General features: G+C 35.7%; 1 long non-coding RNA gene across 1 annotated transcript; it reads left to right on the plus strand.

Moving 5' to 3' along the window:
- The first annotated feature begins 276 nt into the window (after positions 1-276).
- LOC148196921 (uncharacterized) lies at positions 277-880 on the plus strand. Its single transcript, XR_015780392.1, has 2 exons — positions 277-399; positions 573-880. It is a non-coding gene; the product is annotated as an uncharacterized LOC148196921 (long non-coding RNA).
- The last annotated feature ends 24,764 nt before the right edge of the window (positions 881-25,644 follow it).

Raw genomic sequence — 25,644 nt, forward strand, 5'->3', positions numbered from 1 at the left:
TTTCTGTGAGTTCATCTTTCCTTGATTTCTGAAAATGAATATATTTATGGTGCAACTTTTATTATTTATCAAAATAAAAACGACGTTTCATTCAGGAAATGGATGTTCCAAACTTAATTAGTACGTTTTAAATGATCAAATATTAATTTAGTATAAGATATTTGTGTCATAAAAAGAAGTTTGACTGAAACAACATCTAAGTAACATATTTAATACATTGCTTTCTTATTTTGACAAAGATATAGAAATGCTATAAATATGTACCTCAATTGTATCCCGAAATAGAAAAAACTAAGATATACAAGGAAGTACAAGAAATAGTAAAGCAAACAAAGGCAAAGATGGCTCCAGTGAAGACTGTTGTGGTAGTAGTTGTTCTTTCTTTGATAGCTTGTAATGGTAAGGTGTTTGAGTTATTTCTTTTTCTCATTGGATAAATCAGTTTCGTAGCATATGAGTGTAGATATTTAAGCCATTGAATTTTAATTTTAAGATATAAATCAAGTTTTACATGTTAAAATTTCATGCTTAACATGATTTTGTATTTTAATTGTAACATGTGTTTTTTTTAGGGTTTGTATTAGGTAAGGATGAATGTAAGGAGAATAAAGATTGCAAGGGAAAGATAGCTTCATGCAGAGATTCAGCTATTTGTGTTGATAAAGTTTGTAAGTGCAGGATGAGCATACTAGAGAACCCAGCCAAATGTAAAACAGCTGCTGAATGCGAAAGTCGAATAGTTTGTTTTGAACCATGTGATAAACCCTATTGTGATCAAATAACTGGTTTATGCAAATGCATGTGTCATAAACACTGAGAAATGTATCAATAAAAAGGCATTTGGAAATTATTTTAAATAAACAACACAAATTCACAATGATTATGCCAATTAAGGTTATTTATTTATTTTTTATTTTTTGTTTTTTGTTTTCTTTTCACATTTCGAATTTAGTTATTAAAAAATTGAATCTTGAATTTTTTTATTCTTCGTGACAACTTCTTGTTTTTAAGGATGTAGAATCATATCCTTAAAATAGGCTTATTTTCTAGACAAAACTTATATGTATAAATGTTTCTCATAAGTTTTGTGAAAGTTCTATGTTCAGTCTATTATCCTTGTCTTTCTAGGGCACTACATAATTTATTTTCAATGTTGTTATTATTTAAAAATCCAAAAATTAACTCATATCTAAGTTTATAATAGTTATTGTTTATAAGTTATTAATTATTTATTATAATTCTTTTCTTTTATTTAACTTTGTGGAAGAACAAGGTAAAAAAATTAGGTGTTTGCCACAATGAATTCCAACGCACATCAATTGGGATCAATAGAGTTCAAAATTTGATTTTCCAATAATTAAATTCTAAACTTGTAAAGAAAAAATGATTTTCTATTTGGGATACAATTTTGGAAACCTTATTGTTTATTTAAAGTCATTTCTCACTGTTTATCACACAAGTATTTGCATAAACCAATGCTTACATCACAATACCGTTTCTCACATGGTGGAATCCAATAACATGGGCAATAAGCAGTAGTTCGACATTTTGTTGGCTTCTCTAATTTGGTCGTTGTGTGCTGACAAACTTTATCAACATAAATAGCTGAGTTTCTACCTAAAGTTACCTTTCCCTTACAATCGTTATTCTCCTTACATTCATAGATACATAAAACAAACCCTACAAAAACACATGTCACTATTAGAATATAAAATCATGTATGAAACTTAGTTTATATCTTAACTATTCATCAATCATATATAAGTACGTACAACTTTTATATAAGAAAATGAAATACAAAAATATATGACCGAACAAAACAAAAATTCATGTAAAAAAAATCTCTACAACCTAAACTCAAAAAAGACTTGAAATATTTTAAAAAAATTAAACTTCACAGTTAGAAATAAAATATCGGACTATAAATGAACGGAGGTTGTGTTTGACCACTCTGCGAACAACATTGTCTACTCCGATTACGACCTCGTCCTCAAGTCCCACTCCATCAACGATACCTTTGAGTGGTGTACCTTCGCCAACGAGTTGGGCAACAATGACCCCAACCATGTCGGCGGTCCCTTTAACCCTCTTGTCACGGATGACGACCTGTCTATCGTCATCACCAATGCTGATAGGGGGAGTACTATGATAGCTGAACCCAATCCCTGTGATAGTGGTTTTTGATGATGACAACACATTGATAATTGTTAACCCTCGGCAAGTGTAACCGAATCGTATCAAGTAATAATAAAATGGTAAGACCAAGTATCGTTTTCCAAAGGAGTCACGACCTAAACAGTTATGTGATTAGTTAATTAAATAAGACTTGTAAAACAAATTCTTGTAATTTGACTGCAAATGTCGAAAAGTAAATATGAATGCATGTATTGATCAATTGGATTAAAAGAAGTAAAACATGATTAAAATATATGATGATGATGTTGTTGGGGGTTTTCAATTCATCCTATCCACTCTCATGTATTCAAGAATTCATCTTCTTCATTAATGTTAATGCCACTCTCTAATTTACCTTAAACCCAATGTCTTGGTGAAGAAAGCCTACTCCTAATCACTAGTTTACAATGTCTTGTCTCCCTAGCAATTATTCATGCATTACATACGCACAAAAGCTTAAAGGCAACTAATCCTCCTATCCCTATGTCTAGGCAATATTACTATTGGGAGAACTTCTTCATATCTAGATTTACTCATATGTGTGCATACAAATAAAATCAATGATCATGCAATTGAATGAGTTAAACAAATCATGCATAAAGTATAGAAGAAAAACCCTAACAATTAATGAAAGAAAGCATATGAATTCAAGAACCAATTCAATACATGAGAGTTTCAAAGGATTACATTGATTCCTCAACAATAATGAAGGTTTAGTTCACCATAATCATGGTGAAACTAGATGAAACACAATGAAAGAATGAAAGATAGAACCCTAGAATTTGAAGAGTGGAGCTTGACCATCCAAAATCCTCCTCCAAAGGGTGAAGAAAGTGTGATTTTGCTTCATTATGCCAAAAGATACTAACCCTAATTTGACTAAAGCCTTATATAAACTCCTAAAAATTACAGAAAAGTGGCCCAAGGCCCATAAAAATGGCGCTCAGCGGTAAGTGCGATACTTCAGATTGACGCTCAGCTGCAGTTTTGCCCCTCAGCGGTGATTGCGGGTCTTCAGAGTGCCGCTCAGCGGTAATTTCCGTTGAGCGGTACTTGCGGCTCTTCTTTTATGCACCTTTTCTTCCTTTTCTGACTACAACTTAGGGCTACTTCACTTCTTCCATTCAATTCATTTTAAAACCTGCAAAAACAAGGGAAAACAAGCATAAAACCCATCCAACTCTCTTATTTCCAAAACATAAGCAAAAACATGATTACAAGCTAGTTTTTCAGTCATAAAGGTTGTTTTTGATGTCAAATTTAAGTATAAAAGTAACAGTTTTTCAACTGTTATCACAAACCCAAACTTAGAACTTTGCTTGTCCTCAAGCAAACAAATCTTCCAACAATCCATACAATGGTTCACCACATTCAAAACTCTTTTTCTCAACACAAGTAATTACTCAAATCAGCTCAACACAAAGACTTCAATCAAGATGCACACATGCTTTAGTATTCACATAATCAAATAATTTTCAACAAATGCTCTTTTCATGAATGATCAATCAACTAAGCATAAATGTAAACATGTACTCATAGAATCTTTCCTCACTAGATAAAGTGTTTCACTCAAACACACAAGTGTATAAGAGGTCACTCCTTCACTCTACTATCACAATGTCACATGAATTAACTTTGCCTTTCATTTAACCACAATCAAACACATTCACAAGCAAGTATCATCACAAGGACTTTTCTATGCTTATAATGTGGCTGGGCTAACAAGAAAATTGGTTTTTCTAGATGACAAAATCCTTGAGTTAAGTGAATCATCTAAACACAACCATTCTTCCTTCTTCCCAACTTTCTTTTGCATTGAGCTTTCCTTTTTATTTCGTTTCTTTTCCTTTTCTTTTACTTTTCACATGCTTAGCTCAATGCTTTTCATGTTCCCCTTTTCTTAAACCACCCAACAACCCCAAACTTGAACATTTATCGATACTACAAGATATCTTCAACTCAACTCAAGGTAAAAATTTTCAAAAAGGGTTTTCTATCATGTTCAAAGCTAAGGGTTCAAAGGTTAGAACACATTGTGCTCTCTTTTATTGGGCTAAAATCATGCATTTGGCTAATAAAGGGTAACAACAGATGACCTTGATAATATGATACATACAAGCAAGTGATTCAGTCATAGAAAACCTGGGCAAAGTCATTCATGCTTTCAAAGTAATAACACTCACTCACAAAAACTCTGGAGTTCAATCCTCAGACAGGCTTATTCAACATTCCACATACACATCCTGCTTAGCATCATAATCACAATCACAACGTCATGCATTTGTTCACATAGCTAGTGAACCACCACCTGTATAAGCATATAATGTGCACAATCTCAACATCAATCCATATCCAAGCATCATCAAGCATTACTCATCATGCATAAGTCACAAGCAAACCATCATAACAGATAAAGTTTCAAACTGAGTACATCAAACCCTATTCTTAAAAACAGAAGCAAATAAGCTAAACATAAAAATCCTGCTCTAGAGGTGATAACATTCATCAGTAGATTCTATCTCAACTCCTTATCAATCCATGCTGTCATCTGAATCTTCCTCCTCTTCATCATCCTCAGCATCTTCAACATCTTCAAACTCATCATCATCATCATCCTCCATAGCAGAAGCTCCAGCTCCACTGCCATGGGCTTGCTCCTCTGGCCATGCAACCACGTTATGAAACTCATACATGGTCCACCTATGTGTTGGGGTGTATCATACATCCCAATAATCATAGTTGTGGCCACTTGCTCTTTGTGAATAGACTGCATCTGGGCATCTATAAGAGACATATACATATCCCTTATCTGAAATGGCTCTGCCTCATGAGGCTCTTCAAATGCCTAGCTCTGTGGTGGTCCCCTCACTCTGCGAGGACGGGAGGGTGGTACTGGTTGAGCTATCTCTTCACCTCCACAATACTCTCTGTAATAGGCGTCATCAATAGCTTTCCTAGGCCTCTCAAATGGTGGTGCAGAGATGTTCACCCTAGCTAGCTCACATAAGTGTGTAATCAAAGAGGATGCCCTAGAGGTGCTTTGCTGTTCATAGTGTTGGCTCATACTTGTATTTCATTAGCTATAACCTGGCCAATGTTAATGCTCAGCCCTTTGAGCGCACAGTACAAGAGAAGTGCCCTGCTGACAGTTATGTTTGAGACATGTGAGCATGGCTGGATGTTGGCATGAGAAAATGCCATCCAATACTTTGCTAGAGGAGTCATATCAACTCTCCTGATGTTCACTACAACACCATTCCTATTTCTCTGAAAGTGTCCACCAGGCACACATAACACACTTTCCACATCACCAAATTCTACTCCTTCTTTCATATTGAGAGCAAACTAACACTGCTCACCATCCCATTTAGTATTTAAGAATCTACTAATGGAATCAGGGTCATACCGAATGACGTGTCCTCTAACATAGCGCAAATAATCTTCAGCAGGATGATCACCCAACCTTCTTGCGTTGGTGTAGAATTCTTTCACCACTGCTATGTTAGCTGGTGCAGGGTAAGTGGCTAGTCTCCCCTAGTTCCTGTTCTCCAATTGCTCCCCAAACTGTGGAGCAAAGTCAGGTATCAATCCAGCCTTCCTTTCAATTAAAAGCCTCCTATCTTGGACAACTTTGAAATGACGCTCATGCTTGCGTGAAAGGAACTTGTTGGCATAGGAGCGTTGTGGTTCCTTATCCTTCCTCTTGGATCTTGTAGTCTTGATTCTCTTGCCAGATGAAGAAGCCATCCCTACATCAAACACAATTCACAAAACCACAAGAAATATCATTAAGCATTAGCAAACCATAAGCAACATCCTAAAACCATTCCTAATCACTACCGAGGGCAAACAATACCCCTCAGCACAACCTGTACAGCAAGCCAACAGTCAAAAGATCACAAAAAATCAACCTGTCAGAATCACGCTCACGGGTAACTTCCACTAAGCGGCAATTCTGCAGATTTTTCAAAATCATTTTTAAAAACATCATAATCTCCACCCACTTGAAATCTCCCAGTTCCAAACCCAAATCAAGCATTTTAATCGGTTCAAACAAAAATTAATTCATCTAATCATGCATAGAAATCAAAATCCCTAAAGAATCATGCTTAACCAACCATGTTCATATCAATTCATGCTTTTAAGAACCCTAGAATGAAAATGCTTGAACTTACTTAGGTGGAGATGCTAGATGAGTGAAAAAAATCTCTAGGAATGTGAACAAATCAGTCCCCAACAGCAATGCTCTCACCAAACCCCAAATTTGGATGGAAACTTAGTGCAAAAGTGAGTGGAAGAGAGGTTTTGTGAAGGGGGAAGAAGAGAAAAGTGGAGAGAACTCTTGGAAAAGTGCTTGAAATTTGTGTGGGAAGAGGAAAATCTGAAAACAGAAGCAAAATCGCGCCCTAGAGTATAAAAATACCCAAATGGGCCTAATCCCGCCGAGCCCAAATGAGCTAAACCAGCCACATAACTCTGTAGTGCTGGCGCTCAGTGCAAATTTCTGTTGAGCGGCATGTGCGACACCTCTTCTTCTTCTTCCTAGCTCGCCCTAGGTGTCTTATAATCATGCCTCTTACTCTCCTTATGCATTTATGTTCTCACATCACTCATGCATTCCATCCCTATCATGCATCTAAAGCAAAATCAAAACAAACAAATACAAATAAAGTAAATCAACTGGGTTGCCTCCTAGGTAGCGCTTGTTTAACGTCACGAGCCTGACCCAAAATCCTCCAGCACCCTTCAGTAAGTGCAAACCTTTCTTACCAACACCCATCAGTAGGTGTAAACAAACCTAGTATCCTTCAGTAGATACTCAACCACCTAACATCCATCAGTAGATGCTATACCACAAAATCTCAAACAAAAATCAATGTCCACAGTTTATAAAATTACATAACCAAAATCAAAAATTAATGTTCTGAAATCATTGGGGTGCCTCCTAGTAAGCGCTCTTTTAACGTCATTAGCTTGACCCAATAAAGTTCAAGTTCCATCTTCAATGTTGGTGTTCCTTTTTCTTTCATCACACCAACTCATCAACTGTTTTCGATCCACCTTTTTTACTGTCCTTGAATATGGAGCTTCAATCTTTATCACTCCATTCTCTTTATAGTCTTTCACAACCCACAACTTGTTCTTGAATCTTACAGGTGTACCAAGTTTGAGTTGTTCCTCCATCAAGTCATTATGAACCTTCCTTCCTTTGCCATCTTTTTCTTCTTCCCTAATCAGTGACAAAAAACAATTTTTACCTTTGAAGCCTGGCTTTGCAGCCTTTGAACTAGTCAAGGGTGCATCTTTACATGCAACTTTATGACTAGCCTCCTTCTCTTGAATATACTGCTCCTCTTTGAAGACATTAAAGATCAACTTCTCTCCTCGGTCTTGAAGCACTATCATCCCTTCATCCACATTGATGATTACCTTTGCCGTTTTCATAAACGGTCTTCCAAGAGTATTTAATAGAAGAACTTTGATAATTGAAGAATCAATGCATGTTGTCTTTGATGAGATTGTGGACCTTGAGGAAAACCCTCTTGAGTCAAACAAACCTATTGCAGGTGATGAGGATTATTTGAAGGAAGCTCTTGAAGAGATGTATCTAAATGAGAACTATCCTCCAGAACTTCAAGAAACACCTCAAGCTGTTGATTCTAAAAGCTATCAACAACCAAGAGGACTCTCCTTGGACAACATCATTGGAGAAATTTCAAAAGGAGTAATTACTAGACATAATCTTAATAATTTTTGTCTAACTGTAGCTTTTGTGTCTCAGATAGAACCCAAGAATATAAAGCAAGCTCTTCAAGATGATAAGTGGTGCGTTGCTATGCAAGAAGAGCTAAACCAATTTGAAAGGAATGAAGTCTGGGAACTTATTCCAAAGAAAGATAATTATCAAGTCATAGGAACCAAATGGGTATTCAGGAACAAGCATGATGAGGATGGAAACATCACAAAGAAAAAAGCAAGGCTAGTTGCAAAGGGCTACTGTCAAGAGGAAGGTATAGACTATGATGAAACATATGCACCAGTGGCCAGGTTAGAAGCAATTAGATTGTTGCTTGCATATGCATCTTTGATGAAATTTAAATTGTATCAAATGGATGTGAAAAGTGCGTTTTTAAATGGTTTCATAAAAGAAGAGGTATATGTTAGTCAACCTCCTGGTTTTGAGGATTTCAAATTTCCTGATCATGTTTATAAGTTGAAAAAGGCCTTGTATGGTCTTAAACAGGCACCTAGGTCTTGGTATGAAAGACTTAGCACTTTCTTACTTGATAATGATTTTTCTAGAGGTAAGGTTGATTCAACCTTATTTATAAAGAAAGTAGGAAAATACATCTTGATTGTACAAGTTTATGTAGATGATATTATCTTTGGGTCAACTGATGACTCCTTATGTGAAGAATTTGCAAAAATAATGCAAGGTGAGTTTGAGATGTCTATGATGGGTGAGCTGAATTTCTTTTTAGGACTATAGATAAAACAGATGAATGGAGGTACTCTTATTTCCCAAACAAAATATTGTAGAGAAATTCTTAAGAAATTTGGTATGGATATGTGTAAAGAAGCTAGTACACCTATGGGTACTTCATGCTATTTAGATAAGGATGAATCTGGAAAAGGAGTAAATGAAACTATGTTTAGAGGCATGATAGGATCTTTATTGTACTTAACTGCTAGTAGACCAGATATTATGCAAAGTGTATGTGTGTGTGCTAGGTACCAAGCAAATCCTAAAGAATCTCATTTGACTACTGTCAAGAGAATCTTAAAATACCTTAAGGGAACCACGTCTTTTGGACTTTGGTATCCATCTGATGCTTCACTTAGTTTAATAGGTTATTCTGATGTAGACTATGGTGGTTGTAAAATTGATAGGAAAAGTACTAGTGGTACTTGTCATTTTCTGGGCTGTTCTTTGGTATCCTGGAATTCAAAGAAACAAGCGTGTGTAGCCTTGCTACCACTGAAGCTGAATATATTGCTGCTGGAAATTGTTGTGCCCAAATTTTGTGGATGAAACAACAACTGGAAGTCTTTGATATCTTCCTTGATAATATTCCTTTAAAATGTGATAAAACTAGTGCTATAAATTTAACTAAGAATCCCATAATGCACTCAAGGACTAAGCACATTGAGATTAGACATCATTTCTTGAGAGACCATATTCAAAAGGGGGATTGTCAAATTGAATATGTTGATACCTTACATCAATTAGCTGATATTTTCACCAAGGCGCTACCTAAGGATAGATTTTTTGAGCTTAGAAGAGAGTTAGGAGTATTAGACATGTCTTAGGATCAATGCTTATAAAAATTTTCACATTTTCGTAAAATTTACGCTTCATAATCGATTATCACAAGGCAATAATCGATTATTCAAACTTAAAACTCAAATCTGGGAACTTTTGAACGAATAATCGATTATCATCAGGCATAATCGATTATCACGCTAACAGTTTCAAAAATAAAGCCGTTGGATGATGACAATTTTATGAACACCGAAATACGGTGCCACAAACTTGTTGAACAATCGGCAAGTGTGACCGAATCGTTTCAAGTAATAAACTCGGAAAGACCAAGTATCGTTCTCCCAAAGGACTCACGGCCTAGTTTAGTTATGTGATTCGTTGATTATTTAAGACTTAAGAACGAAATAAGTGGATTTTAATATGCAAAACAGAAAATAAACATGTATGCATGAATTTGATCAATGGCTAAAACAAAATACAAACACTTCAATGGAATATATGGATGAGTATGTTGTTGGGGTTATCAATTTCATCTTATCCACTCTCATATACTTTAGGAATTCAACATTCTTTTCATCATTGTTAATGCCACTCTCTAAATTACCTTTCAAGAAGGCCTATCCCCAATTACGAGTTCATACGATTCCTAGCATTCCTAATAATTAGTTCTTTTAGTGCAGGAGCTTAACGGCAACCAATATACTATTGGGAGAAATTCCCCGGATCTAGACTTCCCCGTACGTTCCCGTATCGACAAAATCAATAATCATGCATTGAATGAGTTAAACAAAGCAAGCATTGAGCAAAGAGGAAAAACCCTAACTAATGATCAAAGAAAGCATGTATCTCAAATAAGATGTTTAAACACAAACTCCATATATGAGAGTTTCACAAGACTACATTGATTCCCCAACAACAATACAAGGTTTAGTTCACCATATTCATGGTGAAACTAGATGAATAATAATGAAAGAATGAAAGATAAAACCCTAGAAAGGTGAAGAGGTAGCCTGAGCATCCAAGATCCTCCTTCAAAGGGGTGGAAGAGAGAGTGTTTGCTTCGTTTCTGCCAAAGATACAAACCCTAGGACGTCCTAAAGCTTATATACTATTCTAAAATTACAGAAAATTTAGGCTTAAGCCCATAAGTGTGCCGCTCAGCGGTAAAGTACCGCTCAGCGGTAAGTGCGTGAGTTGGTTTCTTCCCCTCAGCGGATCCCCCGTGAGCTTCTGAGTGCCGCTCAACGGTAAACTGCCGCTGAGCGGCAGTTGCGGCTTCTCCTTTTGTACTTTTTGATGTCTTTTCTGATTTCATCTCTCTCCTTCTTCACTTCTTTCACCAAATTCACCTTAAAACCTGCACAAAAACACTGAAATCAAGCATAAACCTGTCCAACTCTCTTATTTCTGAAAATATGAATAAAAGCATGATTTCAAGCTAGTTTCTAAGTGTTAAAGGTTGCTTTTAGTATCAATTTCAAGCATGAAAATAACAGTTTTTCAATTGTTATCATTGGAGCATCCCATAACGGCTATAAACGGCCATAAACGGCTAGTTTTTCCATTCTTCTTATTAATAGCCTCCTATAATCGATTATTAGACACTTCTTTGCACCCAGAAACTACTGAAATCAAATCTTGAGCTCAAAAGCTCTCCATTTTTATTCACTTTCTCAAAATCTCACTACCTCAAACTTTCTCCATCGCGGATTCAAGAAGACATCGCCGTAGAGCTGCTGGAGCATCCTCTTCCTCTCAACCACGTCCTGCAACCATTGATGGGTGGATTTCAGATAAAGGAAAACATGCGGACTATGTTAATTCTTGGCAAGAAAGAAGAATCATGGCGGTAAAGTATATTCGCCTTGATTTTTTCGGTTTTTATGGATTTCAATTTCCAAATCTTTTTGCTGTTCAAGGACTCACGAATCTGGTGGAGCAAAAAGGTTGCATTTTGATGGACAAATTTGTAAGCACCAAAATATGATATCACAAACTTGTTTCACAATCGGCAAGTATGACCGAATCGTTCAAGTAATAAAACTTGGTAAGACCAAGTATCGTTCTTCCCAAAGGACTCACGGCCTAGTTTAGTTATGTGGTTTCTTGATTAACTAAGACTTACAAACGAAATATTTGAGTTTAAAATGCAAGACAGAAAATAAACATGTATGCATGAATTTTGATCAATGGCAAAGACAAAAGATAAACACTTTCAATGGAATATATGAATGAATATGTTGTTGGGGGTCAATTTCATCTCATCCACTCTCATATATTTTAGGAATTCAACATTCAAATCATCATTGTTAATGCCACTCTCTAATGTACCATTCTAGATGGCTTCTCCCTAATCAAATAGTTCATACAATTCCTAGCATTCCTAATGATTAGTTCATGAGTGCAGGAGCTTAAGGCAACCAATATAATGTTGTCAGTAAAATATTGGGAGAAATTCCCCGGATCTAGATTTCCCTGTACGTGTCCGTATCAACAAAACCAATAATCATGCATTAGAATGAGTTAAACAATGCAAGCATTGAGCAAAGAGGAAAAACCCTAACTAATGATGAAAGAAAGCATATGTCTTAATTCAAAGATGTATTCAACAAATCCATATATGAGAGCTTCAAGAGATTACATTGATTCCCCAACAAACATACAAGGTTTAGTTCACCATATTCATGGTGAACCTAGATGAATAACAATGAAAGTATGAAAGAATAAACCCAATAAAGTGGAAGAGGTAGCCTTAGCATCCAAGATCCTTCTTCAAAGGGGTGAAAGAGAGAGTGTTTGCCTCGTTTCTGCCAAAGATCTTTAACTAAAGGACGTGCAAGCCCTTATATACTAATCTAGAGTTACAAAAGATTACAAAAGCCCAAGCCCAAAAAGTGCCGCTCAGCGCCATTTACCGCTCAGCGGTGATTACGCGTCTTCTTTCTTCCCCTCAGCGGCCATTTGCCCCTCAGCGGTTCCAACGCCACCTCTTGAGTGCCGCTCAGCGGTAGTTTGCCGCTGAGCGGTGCCTTCGACTTCTCCTTTTTGCACTCTTTCTTGTCTTTTCTAATGTCCTCTCTCTCATTCTTCACTTCTTTCACCAAATTCACCTCAAAACCTGCACAAAAACACTCAAATCACGTATAAACCTGTCCAGCTCTCTTATTTCTGAAAATATAAACAAAATGCATGATTTCAAGCTAGTTTCTAAGTCTAAAGGTTGCTTTTAGTATCACTTTTAAGCATGAAAATAACAGTTTTTCAACTGTTATCACATTTATCCCGATCTCATAAGAGTTTTCTACTTCAACTTGAGATATCGAGATGAGATTATATCCACTAAAGTAAAGGGTGTCCGCATAATTTTAGATGATGATGTGTGGACCAACGTTGCTCAACTTACCATCTGGGATGATGCTGTAAAAGTTCATCTAGGACTTCAAGATTTCAATAGGTTGATGACTTTCCAATCCTTCTTGCGTCACCCTGAACAGCAGACTAATCGAAGGCAATTGCTTGTTGGAGGTTTCAAGGTTGAAGAAAGGATGATTCACTACTTGATTGTCTAGATACTATGTCCTAGAGCAACCAATCATGCTCAATGCTCTGAGCAGGATCTACTTCTTCTATATGGGATCCTAAATCACATACACATCGATTGGCCTGCTCTCGTTGCTGACACAATGGTAAAAGCTAAGAAATCCCATTCTTATCAATTTCCCCATGCTCTTCTTATTTCTAGGATTTTGGAGTACAAAGGTGTAAATGTTGAAGGAGAACTTGTCCAAGCCATTCAAGCTGTTGGCTCGAAAATTGGAGATACTACCTTTCGTCAGATGGGATTCATTACTAGAGGACGAGTTCTCATTCACAAAGATGATGACCATCCTGATGAAGATGAAGATGATGACATCGATACTCATATGGCAAAACTAGTTAGTGCTGCTGCTCCTTCTGATGCTGGTCCATCTACCATGCCCTCATCCTCCTCACTCTCCATGGAAGAACATTTTGCTAGATTATCTAAGCAATTAGAGGATATGAGTCTAGCACAAGGAATACATTTTGAGGAGATTTATGAGTGACAACAATCTATTGATGAGTACATGGTTGATCAATTTCTTGATCTTGATATTCGCCTATCTAACATCGAGAATCATCTCAACCTTCAACCTCCAGAAAGATCTCCTAGTCCTGAGTTTTAGATATAGGTTCTATGTTAGCATGTTTTGTTGTTTGCTTGCTATTTCATCTATGTTATAATTCTGTCTTTTATGTTTCTTCTTATAATGTAATCCTTCTTTTCATAAATAAAATGATCTCTTGATTATATGCATACTTTGTTTAATTGAGGGGGAGATCGTATTTAGGGGGAGCTTTTTACATCAAATCTTTTTGCTTATGATCAAAAAGGGGGAGAAGAATAATATAAGGGGATAAGTATAAATTAATACAGGTATTGCTAACTCTGTTGTTGTCTGTTAGCTTGTATGTTTTGCAGGTAAGCCAAAATTGCTTTTAAAATTGAATTTTTTGATCATCATCAAAAAGGGGGAGATTGTTACCAATAAGGAGTATTGGTAAATCTTGAAGAAAATTGTTTTGATGATGCTGCAAGAAGTTTTAGTTGAAGAAGATATTAGAATTATTTCAAAGCAATTTGTAGAAATTAAATATAGTAGGAAAGTCTTGTAAACTTTGTAAAACTTGCATTTTTAACTGCAATAATCGATTATGGAGTGGCAATAATCGATTATCACAAAGTCATCCAGGAATAATCGATTATCACCTCATATAATCGATTATCACATTTTTGAAAAACCTGTAACGGGCTTGAATAATCGATTATCAATTACAATAATCGATTATTCGTGGCAGTTGAGACTTAACCTTAGATATTCAGAACAACTGGCTATATATTGGGTTTCTGTGAAGATCAAAAGAAGAAGTTGTTGAACAGAAGCTCTTCCAGAATACTGTTTGTCAGAGGAAGTTCTCAGAAGCTATAGTTCAAGTTCCCTTGCTTGGTCTCGTGAATAGGAGGGGCTCGCGTGTCGTGTGTCGATAGTCAGAGCAAGCTCTTTTCGAGTTAGCAAGGTGCTTTGCCTGGTCTAGTGAATAGGATAAGCTCACGTTTCATTTTTCGATAGTCGGAGTGGTTCTCTTCGAGTTGGCAAAGTGTTCATCTTCCGGTTCGTTCATCGAAGGAAGGTTTATTTATCTGTTTTATTCACTATTTGTTGTAATCTGTGAAACATCTTTTTAGTGGAACTGTTAATCACTTTTTATAGTGATTAACGACTGGATGTAGATTCTGTTGAATCGAACCAGTATAAAAATTACTCGTGTGATTTTCTATTCCCTACATTTTTGATCTTTTACGCATATCAACTGTTCGATAAATTTTCTGAAAGAAAATTGATTTTCTAAAAAGAGACCAATTTATTTTAAAAAGGTGACCGAACACGCTTTCTGCTACTCTAGATTTATTCCGCTGCGTTACACTCTGTCTGGTACCAATCAACACTTCTCTCTCATTATGCATCTCATTGTCATTAACAACCATGTTATCAATAAATATAGTGGCTTCCTCTAGAGTTTTTCATTTGATATTACCTCCAATTGAGGCATCTAGCATCAACTTGGTTTGTGAACCAAGACCTCCAAGGAAAAGAATGACTACTGTTGCTTCGACAAAGCCATGAGTGGGCGTCTTTCTTAACAAGCTCTTGTATCTATTCCAGGCTTGACCTAGTGTCTCCTTCATGCCTTGTCTAAAAGAAGAGATCTCTTGCTTCCCTTTGTTGATTTTAGGTTGTGGGAAGTACTTGTTTAAGAACTTTGAAAATACGACTTCCCATTCCGTAAAGCTTTCCTTTGGAAAAGAATTCAACCATAACTTAGCATTGCCTTCCATTGAGAAAGGAATCAAACTAAGCTTTATTGCTTCATCGGGCACACCATTGATCTTTACAGTGTTGCAAATCTCGTTGAATGTGGTGAGATGTTCAAATGGACTTTCATGTGATAGCCCATTAAATTGGTTGCTCTTGACCAAATGTATCAAGGTCGGTTTCACCTCCATGTTTGTAGAATTGACCCTCGGCCTAGCAATGCTATTAAAGTGATGAGAGCCAACAACATTGGTGTAATCCGCCAGAGTACGTCTACCATTGTTCTCCTCTGCCATATCCTTAATGTTTTGGTTGGACCTTTGTGGTGAAGGTTGTAGAAGTGTTTCCGGAGAAGGAAATAGTTCTCTAGAAGTTTGAATCCTCCTTCTCCTTCTACTTTCGTCCAATCCTTCAAGAACAGGATCCGAAGTTTTCTTGCTTCTATTCTGAATTGTACCCTGCATACACAAGGAAAAAAGTCCCTAGAAAAATTTGTTAGCACAAAAAGATAGAAAAGATAAACTAAAAGGATAGAAAGATAAAGATTAAGAACAGAAGATAAGAATATAAAAAAAACAAAAAGATAGAAAGATAAAAAAAAATCAAGTCAAAGTTAATCAATAATCACACAAATAAAATAGTTAAACCACGAGTCTCCGACAACGGCGCTAAAAACTTGTTAACCCTCGGCAAGTATAACCGAATCGTATCAAGTAATAATAAAATGGTAAGACCAAGTATCGTTTTCCAAAGGAGTCACGGCCTAAACAGTTATGTGATTAGTTAATTAAATAAGACTTGTAAAACAAATTCTTGTAATTTGAATGCAAATGTCGAAAAGTAAATATGAATGCATGTACTGATCAATTGGATCAAAAGAAGCAAAACCTGATTAAAATATATGATGATGATGTTGTTGGGGGGTTTTCAATTCATCCTATCCACTCTCATGTATTCAAGAATTCATCTTCTTCATTAATGTTAATGCCACTCTCTAATTTACCTTAAACCCAATGTCTTGGTGAAGAAAGCCTACTCCTAATCACTAGTTTACAATGTCTTGTCTCCCTAGCAATTATTCATGCATTACATACGCACAGAAGCTTAAAGGCAACCAATCCTCCTATCCCTATGTCTAGGCAATATTACTATTGGGAGAACTTCTTCATATCTAGATTTACTCATATGTGTGCATACAAATAAAATCAATGATCATGCAATTGAATGAGTTAAACAAAGCATGCATAGAGTATAGAAGAAAAACCCTAACAATTAATGAAAGAAAGCATATGAGTTAAAGAACTAATTCAATACATGAGAGTTTCAAAGGATTACATTGATTCCCCAACAACAATGAAGGTTTAGTTCACCATAATCATGGTGAAACTAGATGAAAAACAATGAAAGAATGAAAGATAGAACCCTAGAATTTGAAGAGTAGAGCTTGAGCATCCAAAATCCTCCTCTAAGGGGTGAAGAAAGTGTGATTTTTCTTCGTTCTTCCAAAAGATACTAACCCTAATTCGACTAAAGCCTTATATAAACTCCTAAAAATTATAGAAAAGTGGCCCAAGGCCCATAAAAATGGCGCTCAGCGGTAATTACCGCTCAACGGTAAGTGCGATACTTCAGATTGATGCTCAGTTGTAGTTTTGCCCCTCAACAGTGACTGCGGGTCTTCAGAGTGCCGCTCAACGGTACTTGCGGCTCTTCTTTTATGCAATTTTTCTTCCTTTTCTGACTCCAACTTATGGCTACTTCACTTCTTCCATTCAATTCATCTTAAAACCTACAAAAACAAGGGAAAGCAAGCATAAAACCCATCCAACTCTCTTATTTCCAAAACATAGGCAAAAACATGATTACAAGCTCGTTTCTAAGTCATACAGGTTGTTTTTGATGTCAAATTTAAGTATAAAAGTAACAGTTTTTCAATTGTTATCAATAATACAAACACATGAATATGTATTGAGGTATATGTTGTTTGTTGTATGTGTTTATGATTATTGTGAAATATGCACATATTGTGAATGTCACATGTGTTGAACATATAATATGTTGATTGTTGCATACTGTGTTTGTAAAGTGATCATATCTATGTATGCATACTGTAGGTTTTGGTGATAAGGAAATCATGTGCACAAAAGCATATCTGAATGACTAAATCGATTATAGAGGTGTGATGATCCATTCAGGTCATTAGACAACTTATGTCTTTAAACTGAGGCAAAACAACTTGTATTGAATCGATTATATTATTTGGTGAATTGGTTAAACCACGTGTGTTTGCACATATGTTGTTCAAATGTGCTGATTTATGAATTAGAAAGAAAAAGTTTTAAAAAATGGGCTAAGTTTTGAAGCTTAATCGATTACATGGATTATGTATTCAATTAAGTATGTTATTGATTTGGAAACTGTTTCATGCTTGACATAACAGTTTCAACGATCATATTTTTAAATGTGTTGACTAAGCATTAAATGAAAATCGATTGCATTAATTGTGAATTTAGTTAAGGAGGTTAATTGGTTAGAAATCTGTAACAAGTATTTAATGTAACCGATTAGATTAAAAGAGTAATCGATTAAATTGTGTCTTAATTGACTAAAACTATATATTTGATTGGATTTCTATAAGACAATTTGAGATTAACATTTTCATATTTGATTTAGATTATGCTAAAAGTTTTACAGAGGTGATCGAACGCTCCAAGAAACAAGAAATTGAAGTGGTGGACTATTCTTGAAGATTTCTTGAGAGACAAGCTTGACTTATTTGAAGATTCTTATATTTCTGCACAACTAAGGTGCTTGCTGTGTGATCAGGAGAAGTTTCGCAATCTGTGTGAAGTTGTGCCCTGTGCATGTTTCCAGGAAGAAGAACGAGGAGTTTGTGTACTTTGAGAGGGTTCACAAAGGGGTGACTGTAGGAGAGGATTGTTCTTGCTGTAGGGTTTTTGTATTTGGCTATATTAGATTAGTGAGTTAGAGTGGTGATTTACATTTTGACACTGTGGTCATTGTAAAGCCCTTGTTGTAAAAACTCAAATCTCTATAGTGCAAATTGGCTTCCAATCTCAAGTTGATTGAAAGGACACTAGATGTAGGAATTAAGGTTGAACCAGTATAAAACTCAGAGTTTGATTTTTCTTCTCCCTATCTCTCTGCATTAATCGATTACTTACTGTCATCATTCGAATACACATATTGTTATATTGAATACACACCGCTTGCTGTTCAAGAAAGGTTTAAAGATTCATTCTATTTGCGAAAAAGATTTGAAAAGCGAGTATTTTTATAAAATACCAATTCCCGCCCCTCCCTCTTGGTGTTGAGAAATAAAGCTCATCATTTCTGACAATTGGCACCAGAGCTGGTTTTCAAAATTTATTTGAAAAACAAATCGATTAACATTTTTGTATAATCTATTGTTTGATCCTGAGATGGCTTTTGTTTGCCAGACTTTTGGTGAAGGTGCATCCACAAATAGACCACCTCTATTTCCGAGTGAAAACTATGCCTTTTGGAAAATAAGAATGCAAATTTTTCTTGAATTAGTAGACAAGGGTGTATGGGATGCTACACTCAATGGTCCATTTGAACCCACTCATGTGATTAATGGAAAAACTGTTTGAAATTTTTTTCTGAGTGGACTAAAGAGGATAACCGGAGAACACAATATGATGTAAAAGCACGAAATGTGGGAAGTTCTTGAAGTCACGCATGAGGGAACAAATGAATAATTCCCTGGTGCAGAATTATGAAATGTTTAGGATGAAAGCTAGAAAGACCATTTATGACATGCAAAAAAGGTTCACACATATAGTCAACCATCTGATGGCTCTCGGCAAGGCTCTTGAAAAGGAAGAAATCAACATCAAAATTCTGAAAAGCCTAAACAGAAGCTGGCAACTGATAACGGTTGATTTCACTGTTATTTGTGATTCAATTTTGATATTAAATCAGCCCTTTTTGACTTTGAAACTTGCTTGAACTCTTGTTTTTAGTTAAGTTATGAATAAAGAGAGTTGAGGTTAGAACTTATGATTTTTATCACTAAATTCCTTTGTTTTTTTAGGAAATTGGAATGATGTGGAAGAGGAGTTAAAGTACCAAGGAGTTGGAATCCAGAAAGGACAAAAAAAGCATCAGAAAAGAAGGCTACAGAAGGTCGCAGGATGCCTGATTGCCCATTTCTGAGGCCCTCAGTGCAAGATGTCTCGTATGGGCGCCTGACTGCCCTTTTTGGGAGCCCTCAGCGTAGGATGCCTCGTAGCAACGCCTGAGCGCCCTTCCTGGGGCGTTGAGCACCATCCTCCTTGTGTTGCACACTGCCTGATTGCCTTTTCCAAGGCCCTCAGCGCCACTCCTCTCGTAGCAGGGCCTTGCTGCCCTAAGTAGGGGCGATGAGCACCAGCGTGTTAGGCTTGGACTATGTTTTCTGCTTTATTTAAGGATTTGTTCTTCCTAGGGTTTGTATCTTTGGGTAGTAAAGACGCAGAAACACACTTTTTCATTCTCTGGAGGAAGAATTGGATGCGGGAGCTCTCCTCCTCAATTTCTAGGGTTTTTCTATCTCTTTCATTCCATTGTACACCTAGTTTCTTCATGATTATGGAGAACTAAACTCATTTGTTGTTGGGGAAGATGTAACCTCTAAACTCTCATGTATTTGAATTTGTTCTGAATTGTTATATGCTTCTTTCATTAATTGTTAGGGATTTTCAACTTTGCTCTATGCTTGTTATGTTTTGATCATTCATGGCATGATTTTATGGTGTTCTTTGTTATTGGGAAATACCTAGAAACCACGATATGGAGAATTTCTCCCAAAAGCAATATTTCCCAGGGATGGGGATAGGACGTTTGGTTGTCTTAAGCTCCTGTTCCTAATGCAAAATTAATTATTAGGATGCAAGGGATTGTGGTCTAATAATTAAGGATAGACTTTCTTCGCGAGGGATCGAGTTTTAAGTAATTTAGATAGTGACATTCACAATTGAATGAAGAAGATGAATTCTTATATGCATGAGAGTAAGGATGGTGAAATCTAAACCCCAACAACATACTCATCTCATATTATAAAAATCATCCTTTCACTTTTGTGTTTTGCCCCAATTGATCAAATTGCATTCATATTTACTTTTCTGCATTTTTGCATTCTAAACCAATGAAATTGTTCTTAAGTCTTAATAATTAAGGCATTACATGACTGTCTAGTGTCGTGAGTCTTCTGGGATACGATACTTGGTCTTACCATTTTATATTACTTGATACGATTTGGTACACTTACCAATGTGTTAATAGCAACCAAAGGTAATTGCCATATCCGAGTCAAAAGATTTAACTAACATGAATATGACAACTTTGTTTGGCAAGCTCAGGCAACATGAACTGGAGCTTGGTAGATAGAGGGAAGAAGAGGAGATTGAATAGAAACAACCGATTGCACTCAAGGCTACAAACAAAAGATCCTCCAAGAAGGCTGAATCTGATGTTGAGTCTAATGTAGAGATAACTGAGAAAGAGGTCATGAATATGATGGTAAAAAGGTTTACTAAATTCATGAAAAATAGAACTATTGTAACTGACTATGTAGGTAACTCTAAAGGAGGAAGAAAAAACTCCAAGACCAGTACTTTTAAGGGTTATGAATGCGACAAAGATGGTCATATCAAACCGGAGTGTCCAGAGTTGAAAAACAGACAAAAGGATGACTCCAAGTATCCACAAGACAAGAGAATAAGTAAGCAAAGGAAGGCTTGCATTGCTTGGGAAAATAGTGATGGTGATCAAAGTGTAGAGGAGGAGTCAAATCTTTGTTTCATGGCTGGTTCAGCGTGTTCAAAAGACAGTGATAGCGATTTTGAAAATGAGCCTATCGAAGTAAAGTATCACATGCTACTGGACACATATCAAGAACTGCATGCAGAAGCTATGAAACTACAATACAAGGTAAATCGATTCAACTCTAAATGAAGAGACTTTGAATATCGAATTAGCAACCTTGTTGATGAAAATGAAAAGCTTAAAATTGAACTTGAAATTGCTTTAAAATCTGCTAGCAATGCTAAAACTGAGATCAAGAATTCATAAAAAGAATGTGTAAATTGCCTTACTCATATTGCAAAGATAGAATACTTGACCAATACGCTATCTAAGTTTACTCTTGGTAAAGATAATTTGGAAGCTATGTTAAAGTCACAAGGTAGAGCAATTAACATGCAATGTATTGGTTATAAGGCTAAAACCAATAAAATTAATTCTAAGAAATTTATTGATCTGAGCAAACCCGTTAAAAATGTATGTTTTTATTGTAATACCATTGGGCTTTCTGTCAAGAACTCTTACTACAAAAAGGTTGGTGTTCCATGAGGAAAGTACAAGTGGATTCCAAAGGAACAACCTCCTATGACTAACCATAAAGGCCCCAAGTTTATTTGGGTACCTGCATCGAAACCTTTTGATTGTTTTGTAGGAAAGTAAGCTGCTATAGAGGTAGAGATGTGCTCAAGGATGGAATTTAGTGAAAAAAATCACAAATTCTTGAGTAACTCAATGTTGTAACGAAAACTGTTAAATTCATGCACTCGTGTATTATAAGTTTTTGTATGTGAATGAAGGTTGTGTGTATGATTGATGATTGCATGTCTGATTGATGTTTTTGTATGCAAAACTACTTTCATGATTTTTAATCGGTTGTGTTATAACCGAAATCGATTAGAGTTGCTATGTCTTTCCCTAGTTTAGATGAATCTGTTAAAATTGAAATCAATTATGAAATTGATAAAATTGATTAAATATTATGACCTGGACTTTCTTGCTTTGAAAATTTAAATGGGCCTGTTTGATTGAAGCTCTTCTACACGCCTTTAAATGTACTGGATTTGGAAATCTATAATGCACTGATCCTTTAAAAAAAGTAAAACCTAGACTAAGTAAGATTCTTCACTGAATCATTCACAAAAATGGTCTCATCTTCTTCATCCAAACGCTACAAGAGTGTTGCTCGAACTGAAAGGAACGCAAGCCCAACTAGATGGATAAGTGATGATGCTGCTAGAAATAGGTTTTTGTGTTGGAGAAAAATCAAGAAAGTGTTTCCGCATAAGTCACTCATTTTGTCTCTGTTCAGTGGAGAAGGGTTCTTATTTCCAAATTGGCTTACTCATCAAGGATTGGCGAAATTTGTTCAAATGAAAGGTGACTGCTATCCAGAGTTAGTTGAAGTTTTCTACAATAATCTTCGTGTCGTAAATGGCGATATTCATTCGCGGGTAAAAGGAGTAAACATCATAATCAATAATGATGTTTGGCTACTTGTCGCAGGACTCAAAGTTGAGGGTTGTATGTCTCATATAAAAGATTCTTTGCACAACAAGAGGACTACAAAGAAGTAGATATACAGAGACTGCCTTAGATATCCTGGTAGGTACAAAGGAGGAAAGATGTCAACACCTAATTTCGTCCGGGTAAGTAAACAAATAAAAATAAAGAATAAAAGATTAATAATTAATGGTGGGTAAAAAGGATAAAATAATGACTTTAATACAAGACATAATATTTTTGAAATGTTAGTTTAAAATGGTAATAATTTGAATGAATATTATGCTAATAATTATAAGCAATAATTAAAATAGTATATTAATATAATTTGCTACGTCAATTGCTTTTAAAGAGGAAAATATGACTTTTAAAAATGGACAAATTTTCTGAAAATAATTATAATCAATGTTTTGAATATTATTTAATTTGTTTTCTGGCAACCAAGGCCATTTCTTTCCCTATTTTGTTTTATTGTCATTTAATTCACAATTAAGGCAAGATTGCCATAATATTACAGTGTGTGTACATAAATACGCACCCTGTCATAGAAAAAAGGGGACGAAAAAAAGAGAGAAGGAGAAACATGCAGAAATAATAAAAAGAAAGAAAGAGAGTATAGAGAAAAATAGGTTCACACCCATAAGGGTTCTGTCAACGGTAGTCACCAAAGAAGAAATAGAAGAGTATTGAAAGCTAAAAAGGTATGTCAGTGTTACACCATTCTTTTTCTCTTTTTATTGTACTTTGAAGTTTTTCCTAAAAGGTATTATTTTTCCTACACACAAATAATGTTTTTTTTAAATCATAAATTTTTCTATAAGTATGTGTCGGCCTATGGTCGGTTTCTTTCTTTTTCCCACCATTCTTAAATAAAAAAATACAACATCTTTAAAACCAAAAAAAATGTCAATCTTGTTAAACCAAATCTTTGTCGGGTTCGCTTTTCAAAAATCTAAATCAATCTATAATAATTTTTAAACAAACTCACAAACCTTTTTTCTAGATAAAGAACTACATGATCCCTGATTGTCCATCATAAATGGATATACGTAGGAGCAAGGTCAGTTGTTGTCGGGTTCATAAAATAAGAAAATATTTTTTGTTTCTTAATAGTTTCTTTACATTATCTTTTAGGGAAAATTAAACATTTTGAAAAACCACGTCAGTTTTATACACTTAATTAAAGGTACTGCCTTTGGGTTGACGCGATAGGGTGCTAACACCTTCCTTACGCGTAATTGATTCCTGAACCTAAAATCTAGTTTTCGCAGACCATGTCTTATTTTATGGTTTTCCATAATAAATTATGGTGGCGACTCCCAAAATCTTTTTCTCAAACCTGTTTGTTTTTCGGCTCGTCGTCCCTTCACGATCCCGATTGCGACAAGGTGTATTTGCATAAAGGATTGAATTGAGAAGAAAAGATGTGTGCATACATTCTTGCATGGCTATTACTACCAAGGCGATATCTACGCGATAGATTGACAAAAGAAGATTTATATTTACTAAATGTCGTTAATTCAAGAATACCAACCAATTGGGTTGCTATTTTCAAGGAACATATGATTCATATCAGAATCAATGATGAACATAACTTACCATATGGGGTGTTCATTAGTGAAATCTTGAAGCTCTATCAAGTAGTTCTTTCTAGGAATCCAAAATCATATGCAACATAACAAATGAAATTGGAAAAGCAACACTAACATGTATTGGTATGAAAAAGAATATTGATGGCTGGGTATTCAGTGATGTTCAAAATCAATCTGGAAATATAGAGGAATTGTCCAACCTTGATGATGATTTTATCTCATTTTCTCCCAAATCTAAATTTGAGAGATTTTATATGAATAAATTCAATAAAGTATCTAGAAGGAGTGAAAAAATGAGAAAATCTTTATTCAAAATGGAAAAGAAGTTGGAAGAGCTCATTAAAAATTGTGTTGACAACTCCTCTTCAACAGAAGAATCAAGTGAAGATGATAAATCTAGTGAAGAGAATTTAATGGAAGAATCTGAATCAGAATAGGAGTTTTTGTGTTTTCTTAGTTTTTTTGTATTGTTTTACTCTATTTTGTCTGGTTTTGTAATGAATGGCTTTACATGCCATAAATTTTCCTTTGCCTGGTTGTAATATTTTGGACTATGAATGAAAAATATATTTTTGGTTATTAACTGCATTGAGATGATTAATAATAAATTCAATCACTAGTATGTATGTATGCATTTTTCATATCTCATTGTTACATCTTGTTGTTGTATCATCATACATTAAAACTCAGAGTTTGATTTTTCCTCTCCCTATCTCTCTACATTAATCGATTACTTACTATCATCATTCGAATATGCATATCGTTATATTTCATACACATCGCTTGTTGTTCAAGAAAGGTTTAAAGATTCATTCTATTTGCGAAAAAGATTTCAAAAGCAAGTATTTTTATAAAACGCCAATTCACCCCCTCTTGGTGTTGAGAAACAAAGCTCATCATTTCTAACAACCAAGCCACACGGCTCTGGCGTTGAGTTCTTCTCCTCCTCCCTCGGCTGTTGGCAGAACCATGGTTCCAACCTCGACCGCGCCCTTTTCCTGGCTTTTAAGACCATCGTTACCATGTCGGATAGGTGACTTCCTAGGGTTCCAATCTAGATCCCCATCCACTAGTGCAGAATTGGCCTTTAACTTCACCCAATAAACGTCCGTCCACAAAAACCCCAACGTAAATAATTGAGCGATGGCATATCCATAAATAAGTGGGACTGTAGACGTCCGTGCTTGCAGAGCCCCGATGTCTATAATATTATAGATGTCCGGCCCCCCACAACGAACGTTTAAGAGGCTGAAGCAATGAACTCTTCAACTACCCTGTCAGCCTCTTAGACGTCCGTTCAAGAGGGGGCCAGACGTTTATAATATTATAGACATCGGGGCCCCTCTAACGGACGTTTAAAAGGCTGAAGCAATGAACTCTTCAACTTCCCTGT

The sequence above is a fragment of the Vigna umbellata genome, chromosome 6, assembly GCF_029865625.1.
Source record: "Vigna umbellata cultivar VRB3 chromosome 6, Vumbellata_1.0, whole genome shotgun sequence".
Classification (NCBI taxonomy): Eukaryota; Viridiplantae; Streptophyta; class Magnoliopsida; order Fabales; family Fabaceae; genus Vigna; species Vigna umbellata.